The sequence below is a fragment of the Leptonychotes weddellii genome, chromosome 16 (genome assembly GCF_054177405.1).
Source record: "Leptonychotes weddellii isolate Sample4059 chromosome 16, ASM5417740v2, whole genome shotgun sequence".
NCBI classification, from domain to species: Eukaryota; Metazoa; Chordata; class Mammalia; order Carnivora; family Phocidae; genus Leptonychotes; species Leptonychotes weddellii.
The window spans coordinates 37,700,506-37,716,774 of record NC_138384.1 but is presented as its reverse complement, the minus strand read 5'-3'; the positions used below and the strand labels follow the sequence as shown (position 1 = coordinate 37,716,774).

Here is a 16,269-nt window from a genome sequence, read left to right as displayed (position 1 = left end):
TTTTTTTAAAGATTTTATTTATTTATTTGAGAGAGAGAATGAGAGAGAGAGAGAGAGCACATGAGAGGGGGGAGGGTCAGAGGGAGAAGCAGACTCCCTGCTGAGCAGGGAGCCCGATGTGGGACTCGATCCCGGGACTCCAGGATCATGACCTGAGCCGAAGGCAGTCGCTCAACCAACTGAGCCACCCAGGCGCCCTATCTAGTGATTTTTAAAAAAATTTCAGCTATTGTGGTGCCTGGGCGGCTCAGTCAGTTAAGTGTCTACCTTTGGCTCAGGTCATGATCCCATGATCCTGGGTACCAAATCCTGAAATGGGCTCCATGCTCAGTGGGGAGTCTGCTTCTCCCTCTGCCTTTCTCCCCTGCTCATGATCTATCTTTCTCACTCTCTCTCAAATAAATAAATAAAATCTTTTTAAAAAATATCAGTTATTGTATTTTTCAGTTCTAAAATTTCTGTTTGGTTATTTTTATAGACTTTCTGCCTTTCCTTTTATTTCAAGATTGTTCACCCTTATTTTTTGGAGCATGGTTATATGGCTATTATAAAATCTGTCTGATAATTCTAACATCTGGGTCTCTTGGGATTAATGTGTGTTGAATATCTTTTTCCTTGATAATTTGTTAGACTCTCCTAGTTTTTTCTGTGTAGAGTAATCTTGGATTGTATTCTGGACATTTTGTTTATATTACATGGATTTTTTTGTTTGTTTTAACAGATAGTAGATCCAATTAGATACATTCTTCCAAGTTCAGATCTGTTTTTTGTGGGTTTTGGTTCCAATGCAAGCTCAGCTTTTAGAGCTTTTACAGTGCTATGTAATCTTGCCTCATGTGTTCACCACCTAGGGTTGAGATTTAAATAGCACTGAGACCTGGCAATGGCTTACCCCATAGTTCCATTCTCAAGGCCTTTGGTACATTAATACCAGATATGTGGTGATGGATGCACAACTCTGTGACTATAATAGCAGCCACTGAATTGTATACAGGCACACCTCATTTTATTGCACTTTGTAGGTATCATGTTTTTTACAAACTGAAGGTTTGCGGCAACCTTGTATCAAGCAAGTCTATCGACTCCATTTTTCCAACAGCACATGCTCACATCATGTCTCTGTGTTACATTTTGGTAATCCTCAAAATATTTCAAACTTTTTCATTACTATTATATTTGTCACAGTCATTTGTGATCAGTGATCTTTGATGCTTCTATTGTAATTGCTTTTGGGGGGCCACAAACTGTGCCCATATAAGAGGGCAAACTTAATGGATACGTATTGTGTGTGTTGACTGCTCTATCAACCAGCAGCTGTTCTCCCACCTATCTCCCTCTCCTCCATCTTCCCTATGTCCTGGGACACCACAGTATTGAAATTGGTTCAGTTAATAACCCTACAATGGCTTCTAAGTGTTCAAGTGAAATGGCTTTTAAATCAAAAGCTAGAAATGATTAAGCTCAGTGAGAAAGGCATGTTGAAAGATGAGATAGGCCAAAAGCTAGACCTCTTGTGCCAAACAGTCAAGCTGTGAATGCAAAGGAAATATTCTGGAAGGGAATTAAAAATGCTACTCCAGTGAACACACAAATGATCAGAAAGTGAAACAGCCTTATTGCTGATATGGAAAAAATTTTAGTGATCTGGATAGGAGATAAAACCAACCACAACATTCCCTTAAGCCAAAACCTAATCCAGGGCAAGGCACTTACTTTCTCCAACTCTATGAAGGCTGAGAGAGGTGGAGAAGCTACAAAAGAAAAGTCTGAAGCTAGAAGAGGTTGGCTCATGAGGTTTAAGGAGAGAAGCCATCTCCATGACATAAACAAACAAACAAACAAAAAAAACCCCTGCAAGGTGAAGCAAGTGCTGATGTCAAAGCTGCAGCAAGTTCCCCAGAAGATCTAGCTAAGATAATTTGTGAAGGTGGCTATACTTAAGCAACAGATTTTCATTGTAGGTGAAACAGCCTTCTACTGGAAGAAGATGCCATCTAGGACTTTCTAGCTAGAAAGGAAAATTCAATGCCTGGCTTCAAAGCACAGCCTGACTCTCTTGCTAGGGGCTAATGCAGCTGGTGACTTTAAGTGGAAATCAGTGGTGATTTACCATCCCCTCAAATCCTGGGGCCCTTAAGGATGATGCTAAATCTACTCTGCCTGGACTCTCAAATGAAACAAAAAGCTGAGATGACAGCATATCTATTTACAACATGGTCTATAGAATATTTTAGGCCCACTGTTGAAACCTACTGCTCAGAAAAAAAAGATTCCTTTCAAAGTATTACTTCCCACGGACAAGGCACCTGGTCAACCAAGAGCTCTGATGGAGCTAGACAATGAGATTCATGTTGTTTTCACACCTGATGATAACAACATCCATTCTGCAGCCCATGGATTAAGGAGTCATTGTGACTTTCAGGTTTCATTTAAGAACTATATTTTATAAGGCTATGGCTGCCATAGATAGTGGTTCCTCTGATGGATCTGGGCAAAATAAATTGAAAACCTTTTGGAAAGGATCCACTGTTCTATATATCATTCTGACTCATGACAAGAAGTAAAAATATCAACATAAATAGGATCTAGGAAGAATCTGATTCCAACACTCATGGATGACTTTGAGGGGTTCAGGACTTCAGTGGAGGAAGTCACTGCAGATGTGGTGGAAACAGCAAGAGAACTCGAATTAGAAGTGGAGCGTGAGCATGGGACTGAATTGCTGCGATCTCATGATCAGACTGAAGGGATGAGGAGCTGCTTCTTATGAATGAGCAAAGAAAGCGGCTTCTTGAGATGGAATCTACTCCTGGTGAAGATGCTGTGAAGACTGTTGAAATGACAACAAAGGATTTAGACTATGACATAGATTTAGTTGATAAAGTAGCAGCAGAATTTGAGAAGACTGACTCCCAATTCTTTTTTTAAAAATTTTTTTGAAAGATTTTATTTATTTATTTGTCAGAGAGGGAAAGAGGAAGCACACAAGCAGGGAGGGTGGCAGGCAGAGGGAGAAGCAGACTCTCCGCTAAGCAAGGAGCCCCATGTGATACTCGATCCCAGGACTCTGGGATCAGGGCATGAGCTGAAGGCAGATGCTTAACCAACTGAGCCACCCAGGCACCCTGAGGACTGACTCCAATTCTCAAGGAAGTTCTTCTGTGGGTAAAATGCTATCAATCAGAATCACATACTACAGAGAAATCATTCATGAAAGGAAGAGTCAATTGATGTAATAAACTTCAGTTTGTCTTATTTTAAGAAATTGCCAGGGGCGCCTGGGTGGCTCAGTTGTTAAGCATCTGCCTTGGGCTCAGGTCATGATCCCAGGGTCCTGGGATCAAGCCCCGCATCAGCCTGCTTCTCCCTCTCCCGCTCCCCCTGCTTGTGTTCCCTCTCTCGCTGTGTCTCTCTCTGTCAAATAACTAAAGTCTTAAAAAAAAAAAAGAAATTGCCAGTTATGCCAACCTTCAGCAGCCACCACCCTGATTAGTCAGCAGCCATGGACATGGAGACAAGGTTCTCCACCAGCAAAAGGATTATGAGTTGCTGAAAGCTCACATGATGGTAGCATTCTTTAGCCAAAAAGTATTTTTAAAATTTAAGCCATAGGGGCGCCTGGGTGGCTCAGTCGTTAAGCGTCTGCCTTCGGCTCAGGTCATGATCCCGGGCTCCTGGGATCGAGCCCCGCATCGGGCTCCCCGCTCCGCGGGAAGCCTGCTTCTCCCTCTCCCACTCCCCCTGCTTGTGCTCCCTCTCTCGCTGTGTCTCTCTCTGGCAAATAAATAAAATCTTTAAAAAAAAAAATTTAAGCCATAAAGTATCTTAAAGTTAAGGTGTGTGCCTCATTATTTCAGACATAATGCTTCTGCACACTAAATAGACTACATTATAGTGTAAACATAACTTTCATATGCTCTGGGAAACCAAAAAATTCATTTGACTTGCTTTATTGTGATATTGACTTTATTGTAGTGGTCTGGAACCCAACCTACAATATCTCCAAGGGTTATGACTAATTTATGAGAATGTTCCTTAGTTTGCAAATAGAAATTTTTCTAAGTCTCCTATTTGTTTACTTCTGATTTTTTTTTGTATGATTTAAGGAACTCTACATTTTGGAATTTCTATTTGTAGCCAGGTTCTTGGATGAATTTTGTAAATATTTCTTTGATATAATTAGAGAAGGTGCAGTAACTACTTTAGGGTGTAATTTTCTATAATTATACTTACTAGTTAAATTATTCAAATCCTATATATATATATATTTTGCATTCTTTTTCTACTTCATTTTCAGATTTTCTAAGAGGCATATTTAGATCTCACACTAAGGTTGTGGTTTTATACATTTCTCCTTGTATTTCTAGTGGCTTTATTAAAATTTCTTGTTTGTTGCTTTCATTTTCACAATGTAGCTGATATGTAGTTTACTACATAAATATTTTTGACAGTTATGTCTTCTTTTGTACATAGTGCACATCCCCTCTTCCTTCTCATTTTAGTTATTCCTTGGAGCCCTTGGTTCTCCAAATCGTTTCATTTCTTTATTTGGATGTTTTCCCTCTTTCTCTCTCATGGGCTGTGGATTCCAGGAGAGCTGTGATCTTGTCTGCCTTAGTCACCACATGGTCCTCAGAGCCCAGTGTGGGCCTCGTGTACAGTAGGCTCCTTGTAGGACTATCAGTAAATTTGCCCATTGCACTTAGATCCAGTCTAGAAATGAGACCCACACGCTATATGTTGAACCAATCAGGAGTTCAAACTGGTGGCAACAACAAAAAGTGTAAGGGGCTAACCCAGTCCCCTTGTTCATTGAATTTATTAAGAGGGCAGGAAGAAAAGGGAGTGACTAAGTAACCCCCCTTACACACACTGAACCAATCAGAAGCTGGGTCTGAGCACTTGAGACACTCTAACCTGAGCCCCTAATCTTAATGAAGTGGTGGCCCACCCCCCCATGACACAAATCACTTGGACAGCCTCAGGAACTGAGAAGCCAAGGGAAGTCCTAGGGCCATTAACTAGGTTTGAGATGGGATAATCAGAAAAGAGCGGTGAGTTTAAGTGTATGTGGGTGGAGTGGGATGAGGAGAGTTTAGAAGAGGAAAGTGAAGCAGTTGGAGGGAGACATGGAAGGGTGTAATGGGGGTACAGAGAGGAATTATGAGAGGATAGAAAAAGGTTGAATTTTGTCATAGGGCCAGTAAGGCTATTATCAGGAACATGGAGGTATAGTGGCTTCTGGCTTGGGGCAGTGTCCGTTTTCAGTGCCTTTCTAGGCAGAGGGGTTGGTTCAGCTGATCTTCATTTCCTGGGAATTTAGATGTTCCCTGTCCGGGACCCATTTCCTGTCTGCAGATTCTGCCCACCCAGCGTCTCCTCCTCACACCAAGGTCAATGGCTACTATGACTGAGTCCAGGAACCTAGAGTTCAAGGCCACACCAATGCAGCCAGTCATCCTGATGTCCTTGAATCCCCCAGAAAAGGATTATTTGTTTCTCTCCATCATTTCCTTCTTCTTCTTCATTTTGCTGGCAATCCCGGCCCTCTTCTTCTCCCTCAAGGTGGGTACGATCTGGCTACCACCAACTCCCATTGCTCCCAGATATGCCTCCTCCTTCACTCCCTAGCCCCCTATTGCTCCCCAGGGACCTCTTTTTGTTCCTCCTGGGAATTTGCTCCCTCCTTCAACATCTAGATGCCCTTGTTCCTTCCCAGGATCCCCTTCACTGCTCCCCTTCCATTTTCCACTGGGGGACTGAACCCTGCCCTTACCTCCCTCACATCACCATTCCTGGTCTTGCACTCCCCACTTCCCCCTGGGATGTCCCTCTCCATTTCCCTCCTCCCTTGGAAACACTCCCACCAGCTTGCTTTCATCCCTGCAGACCCGGCAAGCCAACTTTCATGGGAATCAGAGGAAAGCACAGATCAATTCCAGACTGGCCCTGGGCTTCATCATCTCAAGCATCCTGGTAGGCTCCATTATGATCATTTGCTCCATTGTGGTTGGAGTCCTGAAACGTAAAGTATGAGATCATATTGAAAGCTCACTTCCCTCAAAGAGTCATGAACTGCACCTTCTGGAGCCTTTGAATTCGGACATCAATAATCTACCTGTACTGGAGGAAGTCTCCCCTCCATTAGCATTTGTTAAGAGCAATAAAGTTTATGAGGAGGCTTCTGCTTTCTGCTCATATGCACATGTGTTCGCGTGCTTTTGTGCATCTAATTCGCTGAGTACCACGGGGCTTATCCATATATTCAGTGAACATTTATTGGGCAATCACTATTATGTGCCAGGCACTGTTTCAGACCTTAGTGATTCAGTGCTGATTCAGATAAATGAGGTATTTGCCTCTATAAAACTTACAGTATATTAAGAGGACACAGAAAAAAGTAAATGTAAAGCAACAAGGTAGTTGTAGGTCAGCACTGTCTAATAGAACTTTCAGCAATGATAGAAATGTTCTGTAAGCCATTCTATCCAATATGGTATTTACTAGCCGCATGTGACTACTGAGTGAGCACTTGGAAAGTGGCTAGTGCAACTGAAGAACTCAATTTTTTATTTAATTATAATTAATTTAGATTAAATATGCCACAAGAGGTGAGTGGCTACTGTCCTGGACAGCACAATTCTAGTGGTGGTCAACATTATGGAAAAAAAAAACCAGGATGAAATTGGGGGAGCAGGAAGAGGGACTTATTATGACAGAGTGGCTCAGGAAAGCCCTATGGGGGACCCAATATCTGAGCTGTGACCTGAAGTGAAGAGAGCCACAGAAACATCTGGAAGAGAGTTCTAAGCAGAGCAGTAAGTGCAAAAACTCAGGCAGGAAGGAGCCTGGCTTGTCCCAGGAAGAGAAAGATTAGTGGGACTGGAGTGAGCAATGAGACTACTACAAAGTAAGGTCAGAGGATGGGTAGGAGGCAATTCACAGCATGGAAGGTCACAGGAAGAAGGTTGGATTTTTAAATATAAAGTGAAGTCCTTAGAGGTATTAAACAGGGAGAACACAAATTTGCTTTTAAAAGACTGAGTTTGATGTCTAAATTGAATGTAAAAGGTCTCTAAGTGGGTTCTGGTACTAATTCCAATTATGTATGGAAGCAATTCTTGGACATCAGCTGGGTGTCCTACAATTCAACTCACTTCTGACACTATCTGCCCAGAGATAGAATCAGACTCCATAGGTTAAGGGCTCAGTCCTGCAAGGGTGCCCCCTCTCCCAGAGGTCAGATGCAAGCCTAGGTTTTTACTTGTACTTCTGACCCACTGGCTGAAAATCAGAGCCTCCTACAACGTCTTTGGGTTTGATTGCTTGGTGGCTCACAGAACTCAGAGAAACAATTTACCTACTAATAAAAAAGCCAGATTGCTGGTTTATTATAAAGGGATAAAACTCAGGGACACCCGGGTGGAAGAGCTGTATAGGACAAGGTATAGTGAAAGACTGTGGATCTTCCATACCCTCTCTGAGCGTGCCACATTTCCTGAATCTCTATGTGTTCATCAACCCGGAAGCTCTCTGATCTTGCCCTTCTGGGTTTTTATGGAGGCTATATGACAGTCATGATTTGACATTGGGTTTTGGTGATTGGTTCAACCGCCAGCCCCTCTCCCCTCCCTGGAGTTTGGGGGGAGGTACTGAAGTTCGAACTCTTTACACACAGAGTTGTTTCCCTCCAACCAGCCCCCATCCTTAGGTCACCTAAGGGCTTTCCAAAAGTCACCTTGTGAACATAACAAAAGCCACCTTGATTGCTTTTATCATAGGAAACTCCAGGGGTTTTAGGAGCTCAGTGCCAGGAATGGATGGAAGACCAAGATTTTTCTTATTATAAATTACAATATAATATCACAGTCTCCTTCCATAATAGCTAGGGGGGGAAAGGAGAAACAAAAAATTCCTATCTTTTAAAGACAGCAAACAGCTGTGGATGCAAAGAAGTCTAAAGGAACTGCATTCCAGAACTAAGGAACTCTTCTTGCTTAAGTTGTGTGAAAATTAATAAAGGAAACTTCATTTTATTTATTTATTTATTTATTTTTTAAGATTTTTATTTATTTGACAGAGAGAAAGACAGCCAGAGAGGGAACACGAGCAGGGGGAGTGGGCAGAGGGAAAAGCAGGCTTCCCGCGGAGCAGGGAGCCTGATGCAGGGCTCGATCCCAGGACACTGGGATCATGACCTGAGCCAAAGGCAGGTGCTTATGACTGAGCCACCCAGGCGCCCCAGGAAACTTCATTTAAAATGGAGTCAGGGGCGCCTGGGTGGCTCAGTCGGTGAAACATCCGTGCCTTCGGCTCAGGTCATGATCCTAGGGTCCTGGGATCAAGTCCGGCATCCGGCTCCCGGCTCAGTGGGGAGCCTGCTTCTCCCTCTACCTGCCTCTCCCCATGCTTGTGCTCTCTCTGACAAATAAATAAAATCTTAAATAAAAAAATAAACACAACTGATTTTAAATAATTTAATAAATAAGTAAAATGGAGTTAGGAGGCCAGAAGGGGTAGCTCTCATGCCCTACTTCTTGTTATCAATTGTCCTTGTCAATTGCAGACCCCACAGGAAAAGTGGTACCTTGGAAATCAATACTACCTTAGCTACTACTTGACTATCAGGGCAGGAAGAAGAAAAGTTTCCTCCTCCCCTGGCAACAGCCCTGCCAATGAGAGACTCACAACTTAGCCAATGAAAAGGCACTGTACTTAGAACTCCGAAGGACCGTTTGTTTTTAACAGCCCCCCACCCCAATTTTCCTCTTTTCTCTGTAAAAGAGCTTTCCTCTCCTCTGTTCTCCAGACTTGCATATGGTTTTGTCATAGCTTGCTTGTCCTGAATTACAGTTCTCTGTTATTCCTGAATTAACCCATTTTTGCTGGTAAAATAACTGACGGGTTGGCAAGAATGACTGGTTAAAAGTCACATTCCTGGGAGAGGCTGAAACTGCAATCAGGTTAGGTATTAAGTCCTGATTTGCTGATGCGGGGCTTAGAACAAGTGACTCCATTTAGGGTTTATGGTTTCTTTCTTAATAAGACAAAGGTACCAATTCAATACAGTGGAGACAGGATAGTCTTGTCCATTAATGCTAAGGAAACTGTATTATCAATATAGGAAGAAATTAACCTTGAACTCTTCCTTATTTCATATCTTATTATTTTTTTTTCATAATCTCAACCTAGAACTGTATTGTCCAGGATGGTGGCCACAAGATTAATTCAGGATGGATCCTAGACCTAAATAAGAAAGCTAAAGCTATCAAGTGTCTATGAGAAAACATAAAAGAGTATATTCATAACCTTTGGATAGGTAGACAAAATTTTCTTAAACAGGACACAAAAAACCTAAGCATAATATTTAAAAATGATCATTGGATTTTACAAATTTTAAAACTTCTTCTTATGAAAAGACCACGAGGAAAGTGAAAAGGCAAGTCACAAATTGAAAAACAAAATGATATAAGATAAAAACAGGCCATCCATTTTTTTCTCCAATGGGAAAGATGTGAATGTGAATTTCAGAAAATATAATTTCCACACGGCCATAGCATGTGCAAGGTGCTTAACATCCTTAGTCATTAGGGAAATGCAAATTAAAACTACAGTGGGATACAATTATATACCCAAAGAATGGCTAAAAGTAAAAAGACTGATCTTATCAAATGTGGGCAGGAATGTAGGAATCCTGGTCACCTGGGTGGCTCAGTTGGTTAAGTGTCTGCCTTCCGATAGGGTCATGATCCCAGGGTCCTGGGATCCAGTCCTGCATCGGGCTCCCTGCTCAGTGGGGAGCCTGCTTCTCCCTCTCCCTCTGCCACTCCCCCTGCTTATACTCTCTCTCCGTGTCAGATAAATAAATAAAGAAAAGAAAAGAAAACCAAGGGGCTTAGCCTAGGATCTTGCCCTGGGTGGAAGCCACTGGTTCAGCACCTTCATTTTGTTCTCTTTTTGTGATTGGCTGACAGTGAACAGGGGGTCCTGGTTACTTCCACCATCCAGATTATGCTGCCCCCCCCCCGCCCCCCGGTCTTCTTTACCTACTAGCTGACAGTGGATAAAGACCTTCTTACTTTCTTGATTGGGTTGGCCCAGCCTCACTTCTTGATTCTGCCTTTGTTATTGGCTGGCAGTTGGAAGAAACTTTGACCAAAGAAGTCCCATTCCACCCCCCCAACCCCCCATCTATGAATTTTGGCTCCTGGATTGGCCGACTGGATCAAGAGGCCTATACCCCCTTGTTAACCTTAAAAATAAAACATTATTTTACCAGTGCAAATGGGTTATTCAGGAATAACAGAGAATTATGATTTGGGACATGCAAACTATGACAAAACCATAGGCAAGTCTGGCAAACAAAGGAGAGGACCGTTATTTTATGGAGAAGGAGGAGGAAGTTGGGAGGGGTTGTGTGTTTATTTTGAGAGAGAACCTGTGCCTCTGTGGTGGGGGTGAGGGGCAGAAGGAGAGGGAGAGAGAACATCTTAAGCAGGATCCTCGCCCAAGGCGGAGCTCAATGCGGGACTTGATCTCACAATCTTGAGATCATCATCTGAGCAGAAACCAAGAGTCCCACCCTTCAGGGACTGAGCCATCCAGGCGCCCCTGGAGGGGTTGTTTTGAACCGGAGTCCATTGGAAAAAAAGCATGAGTCCAGGGTGATCGTGGTTTCTCATTGGCTGAGTTGCGGGTGTGTGTGTGTGTGTGTGTGTGTGTGTGTGTGTGTGTGTGTGATTTCTTGTGGGAGATGCAACGGACATTCTTTTCCCCTTGGCGCCGGTAGTTGATGATTCTTTCCTGTTGAGGTGTCTTTCGTTGGGGTCTGTAATTGACGCGTCTTCCTGTCATTAACCTGGAGGGGTTCAGCGGGAGAGCTCACCCTTCTGGCCTACCTTTCACACCCTCGTCCTTGGCTTTTGAGCCCCGTTTTGAGCTTTTGCATGCGTCTCCATCCAAGGATACCTTTTCTAACTCCATTTTTCTCAAGCTTCTCTGCCAGAGGTGGGGAGTGGGGGAGTTGGCCTGCCCTAGCCATAATATGCGGCCCTGGAGGTCTCAGGGTTTGTATCTGTGAGAGTTTTGCCTTCAACTCGCCCATAGGTGCCCTCATTCAGCAGCAAGTGAACCAGCTGCTGTGTGCTGGGCTCTGAGCTGGGCACTGGGGGCACTCAGGAATGCAAAACACTGCTGAACGCATCCTCCTTCTCGAAGCTCCCTTTTCCTTTACCTCCTGCCCCCCCTCCCCCCACCCCTTCCCGGTTCTTCCTATACCTTTCAGACTGTGCTTTTGTCTTCTTTAACAGCAGTGGCTCCCCTCCTTGCTCTTCTCCCCACCCTTGCCAGAGGCTGTCTCACCTTCCCTAGCTCACTCTACTCTTTCTGCATTGGCAAGGCCCTCATCACAGTTCCCAATTCCAACTTCTTCCAGAAGTTCCAAGTCCCAGTTGTCCCATAGCTTCCTGGTCCCCCAATTCCTACACAGGCTATAGCCCTTCCGCAAACCTACCTCTTCTCCTGGGTCCCAACCCCGGGGAGCCCTCTACCCCAGGCCAGACACCTCCTGCCCCAGCCCATGTCCCCATAGGAGATCTCCTGAGCCTCCCTTCCCCAGCCTCCTCCCTGGGCTTCTAATCTCAGCTTCCCCCTTGAGTGTCCTCCACATGACAGTGGGGGCATCTTCCAGACTCAGTCCTGACCATGCCTGTCTTCTGATCAAACCTCAAATGCCTTCAGCTGCTCTTAGACTAAAATCCTAACTCCTCCCCCTTGTCCACAAGGTCCCACATGAACTGACCCCCGCCTTCACGTTGTACCCTAACCCTCCCCTCACTAACCTTATCCAGATTCTCCACCACCGCTCCTTGCTGACCCTCACTATCACCCTGCTCCCTGCTCAGGGCCTTTGTTCTCCCTGTTCCTTCTCCCAGATTATTCCTGGCTGTCTCCTCATCCTTGAAGCCTCAGCTCAAGTGTTACTTCCTCAGAGCCCCTTCTCCAATACCGTAGTCTATCAGCTTCCTCCCATCTGCCTCTCTCCTCAAGTACCCTGTTATTTTCCTTCATGTTCTTCTCATTTGCCAGTAAAGATTCATTTGTTATTGATTACTTCGGGACGGTGGAGTGTAAACAGGACCATGACTGTTTTGTTCCCTGCAAATCTCAGGGCTTAACAGAAAGCTTGGCACATAGCAGATGCTCAATCAACATTCCGTAAATTATGGAACGGAGTATAGTCTTGATGGGAGGCCTCTTTGTGAAATGGTGTCTGGTGTGATTCTGTGTATTCACACAGGAGGAGTTTCTAGCCAGGCTGCTTGGGTTCAAATCCTGGGTCTGCCCCTTACTAGCTGTGTGAGTTTAGGCAAGTCGTAGAATCTCTCTGGGCCTCAGTTTCTTCACCGTAAAATTGGGATAAATACAGTACCTTCCTCGTAAGGTTGTTGTGAGCATGACATGAGCTCACACAAGTGACGCACTTAGGCCAGGGCTAAGGGCAGTGAGGTCTCAATGAGCATCACTGTTATCATGGGCTTCCTGTCATTGTGTCTTTTTGAGCCTGTCCCTCTACTTTAGGTTGGGCTAGTGTGTCTTTGGGGGACCAAGAGCATCATCCCAAGGCAGGACCACGTGTCCATGTCAGTATTTGTGGCTAGGATTGCTGCTGCATCCTGTGGAGTGTCTCAGGGACCCTGAGATTTATTTTATTTCTTTCAACAAAAGCTTATTGAGTGTCTATTATTTGCTGTTTGACATCAGTCAAAAAAAAAAAAAAAACAGGCAAAAATCCCTGCCCTCATGGAGCTCATCTTCTGTCAGAGGGATTCGGAAAACACACAACCCAACAGATAAGAGCAATGACCCAGTACAGGAGAAAACAATGGGGACAGAGGTGCAGGGGGACCCCAGGTCACAGTTTTAATTCGGCCAGTCAAGGAGCTCACGCTGGGAAGGCAACATTTGTGTAAAGACCTTGGAGGGAGAGAGGGAGCCATGCAGGTGTTGGGAGGAGAGCATTCCAAGAGGAGGGAAAGGGCACAGGCACAGGAGGGACGGGAGGCTGTTTGCTGAGTCTGAGGCACCGCAGGGAGCCAGTGTGGCTGCAGCAGGAGGAGGGGAGGTCTGGGAGGCCCCACACCCGGGTTGGGTTTGGGCACCAGCGTGCAGACTTTGCTTTCAAGAGTCAGGTGGAGCTAAGGGAGGGTTCAGCCAGGAAAGCCCAGACCCCAGGGGTTCATAGGCTCCCTCTGGCTCTGGGTGGGGGGCACACTGCAGGGGGGCAGGGCAGGAGCAGGGAGACTGGGGAGGGACTGGGGAGGAGGCTACTGTGATGTCCAGGCAGGAAGGGATGGAGGTGGGAGCCAAGAAGGGAGAGATGCTTGGGTTCTGGATGTGATTTTAAGATCCCAGATGAGGACAGTCAGGCAAATTTCTTGAGGGTGGTTGACCTTTCCATATCTGGACAAACCTGGAAGAGGAGGAGAACACAGGAGACCGGGCTGGGGCCAGACCTTGTCCCTGACTCCTTGACCCACTGCCTGCTCCTGTACCAGCTTGAAAAGGAGGGAGAAGCAAGGTTCCTGCCTGCCCTGCCCCTCTCTTCAATCTTCCTGGGGCCTGGAGATGGCGGACACAGGTGACCTGCCCAGGAGGCGAAGGGCATTGCTGAATCCACTATCTTATCGGAGAATCCAAACACAAACCAAAAGTCACGGTCACAATGAGTTCTTGCACTCAGCAAACACTCCCTGGGCTGGGTGATACAGGGCACACGGTGGCGACTGAGACATCCTGGATCCCGTCCTCAGGCGTCCAGGGGGGCGATGAGACGTCATCACATGGTGACCACCCAGAGTGGCCAGGCTCGTGATGGAGGAACTATGGGTCAGAGGGGTCAGGGCAGGGATAGGGAAGCCTAGGGGCCTCTGGGAGCCCAGGGGAGGTACCTGACCCAGCTGGTACATGGTCCAAGGAGGTTCCCTGGAGAAAGGGACATCTGTGCGAGAGCACGAAAGATGAGGAGTAGCTGAGTGTGGGGAGGGCACAGGGTGAGTATTTATTTCAGGCAGAGGAAGCTTCACGGGCCAAGATCTTGAAATGATAGTTTTGATAAACAGAAGGGCTGCGTGGGCTTCATCCCAAAGCATGGTGGGGGAAGGCACGGGGGAAGGAGGCACAGCCAGGGATCTGATCCTATCAGGCCTTGTAGGGCGCTGAGTCCCTAAAACTGTGTGGTCATGATTCTAGGAGACTCTTGTTCAGATTCCCCTTAAAACCCGCTCAGTATTCGCCAGCCATTTAAAAGTCTGTCCTCTGCCCTCTCTTTCTCAGGAAAAAGAAAAATTCAATTCTGACCATTAGGTTTTTTTTCTTCTTTTTAAGGTTTTATTTATTCATTTGAGAGAGAGAAAGAGAGAGCACGAGCAGGGCGGGGCGGGGGGGAGGGGCAGAGGGAGAGGGAGAAGCAGGCTCCCCTCGGGTTTGATCCCGGACCTTGAGATCGTGACCTGAGCAGAAGGCAGACGCTTAACCGACTGAGCCAGCCAGGCGCCCCTGTGACAGTGTTTTGAATAGAAAATGAAGAGATCACGGAATAGCCCTCTGGTCACTCCTTAAGCCTCTGGGTATCCTCCAAACGTCCACCCGTTCCAGACCACCTGAAGACTCAAAAATGGGGCCTGTCCTGTCTGGGAAGCTCTGAGGAGGGCGCACGACCTGAATCTGATCATGAGCTGTCAGCCGAGCCAAACTGAGGGGAATTCTGCAACACAACTGACTGATACTTTTCCAAAACTTCAAGGTCATGAAAGAGGAAAGAGTAAAGAAACGTCACAGATTGGAGGAGACCAAGGAGACATGACGGCTAAGTGCAAAGTGTGATCCCAGACCAAGAAAAGGACATGAGACGGAAAGTGGGAAGTTCAAATACGTTCTCCAGATTAGTTCCTAATGTCCTATCAATGTGAATGTCCTGGATTTACCACTGGACCGCGGTTATGTAAGAGAGTGTCCTTATTCACGGGAGACCCATGCCGACATATTCATGGAGAAACAAGCCTCCCGTCTCCAACTCAAGTGGGTCAGCCTGAGCTTTAAAAAAAAGAATCTATTCTCTCTCTCATCTCTCTAGAAACCACAAATTGGGAAAATCATTCAATTTAGCTGAAGGTCAGGCAGGTCTTTGTTTTACTACCCCTATAACTTGTGGGTCTGAAATATTTAAAATAAACCATTGAAAATTAACATAATAAAACTAAGAAATGAAAAAAAGAGGTGAGGGACCACAGATGGGGCAGAGAATAGAGAGGGACAGTCCCTGGTTTTGACAGAGTTCTGCACATATGGAAGGTCGGCCACCTGCTGCCAGTGACGGTGTCTCGGTCTCCCCCCTGTGACTTAGGTTGTGGAGTTCCCGAATCTGTGCAGACACAACCCCATATTTGCCCCAGGCTCTGGATGCTTGCAGGGGTAGAGGGCTAGTGGGCAGGGTGGAAGAGCTACAGAGAGCCAGAGGCACCCGAGGAGCTCCCAATGACAGACTTCCCGAGGCCCTGCCCCATGTTCCAGGTTTGTTAGTGAATATTCCGCATCGGACAGTGTCTACTGACCATCTACAGTGTGTCTAGGGCACTGGTCCGGGTGCTGTGCACACAGCAGCCAACACAACCAAGTCTCAGTCTTCCTTCTAGTGTGACAAGGTTGACACCAAACAAATGAAAATAAAATACAGTATCAGGTTGGGACAAGGGTTGTAGGGGATGGGGCCTGATGGGGGTACGATAGTAGAAGTGAGGACTCTCTGAAGAGATAACATTTGAACTGAGACCTCACAGCGAGAAAGAGCCATGCGGATATCTAAAGAAGAGAGCACCAGGCAGAAGGAACTGCAAGTGCAAAGGCCCTGGGGCAGGAATGACCTTGACCTGTAGGAAGTACAGCAAGAAGGCCAGTGTCAGTGGAACTGTAGTAGAGACTGAGCCAGGAGAGGTGAGCCAGGGCTAGGTCTTGCAGGGATGATTTTGGAATTTATTCTGAGGGAGAAGAGATGCCCCTGGATGGTTGTAAGCAGGGGAGTGACGGGACACATGGTGTTTCACAAGTGCGGCTCAGAGAGATGAGCGGACTCGTTGTAAGGGCAGACTCATTGTCGGTGTGACTTCACCCCACCTGCCTCCTCTCTGGGCTGGGATGGCCAGCTGGGTGGCTGTGGGGAGGAGCTTGGGCTGCTCAGCAGCTTAGCCTTTCCCAGGTGACCTTCCCCAGGAG

At 46.0% G+C, this 16,269-nt stretch overlaps 1 protein-coding gene and 1 long non-coding RNA gene across 3 annotated transcripts in view; both read left to right on the top strand.

The window, feature by feature from the left end:
* Positions 1-16,269, top strand: part of ATP4A (ATPase H+/K+ transporting subunit alpha) — an 83,541-nt gene that overhangs the window by 53,839 nt on the left and 13,433 nt on the right. The gene's annotated exons all lie outside the window — the stretch shown is intronic.
* On the top strand, positions 5,362-6,200 carry LOC145717486 (uncharacterized). Its single transcript, XR_014140721.1, has 2 exons — positions 5,362-5,565; positions 5,890-6,200. It is a non-coding gene; the product is annotated as an uncharacterized LOC145717486 (long non-coding RNA).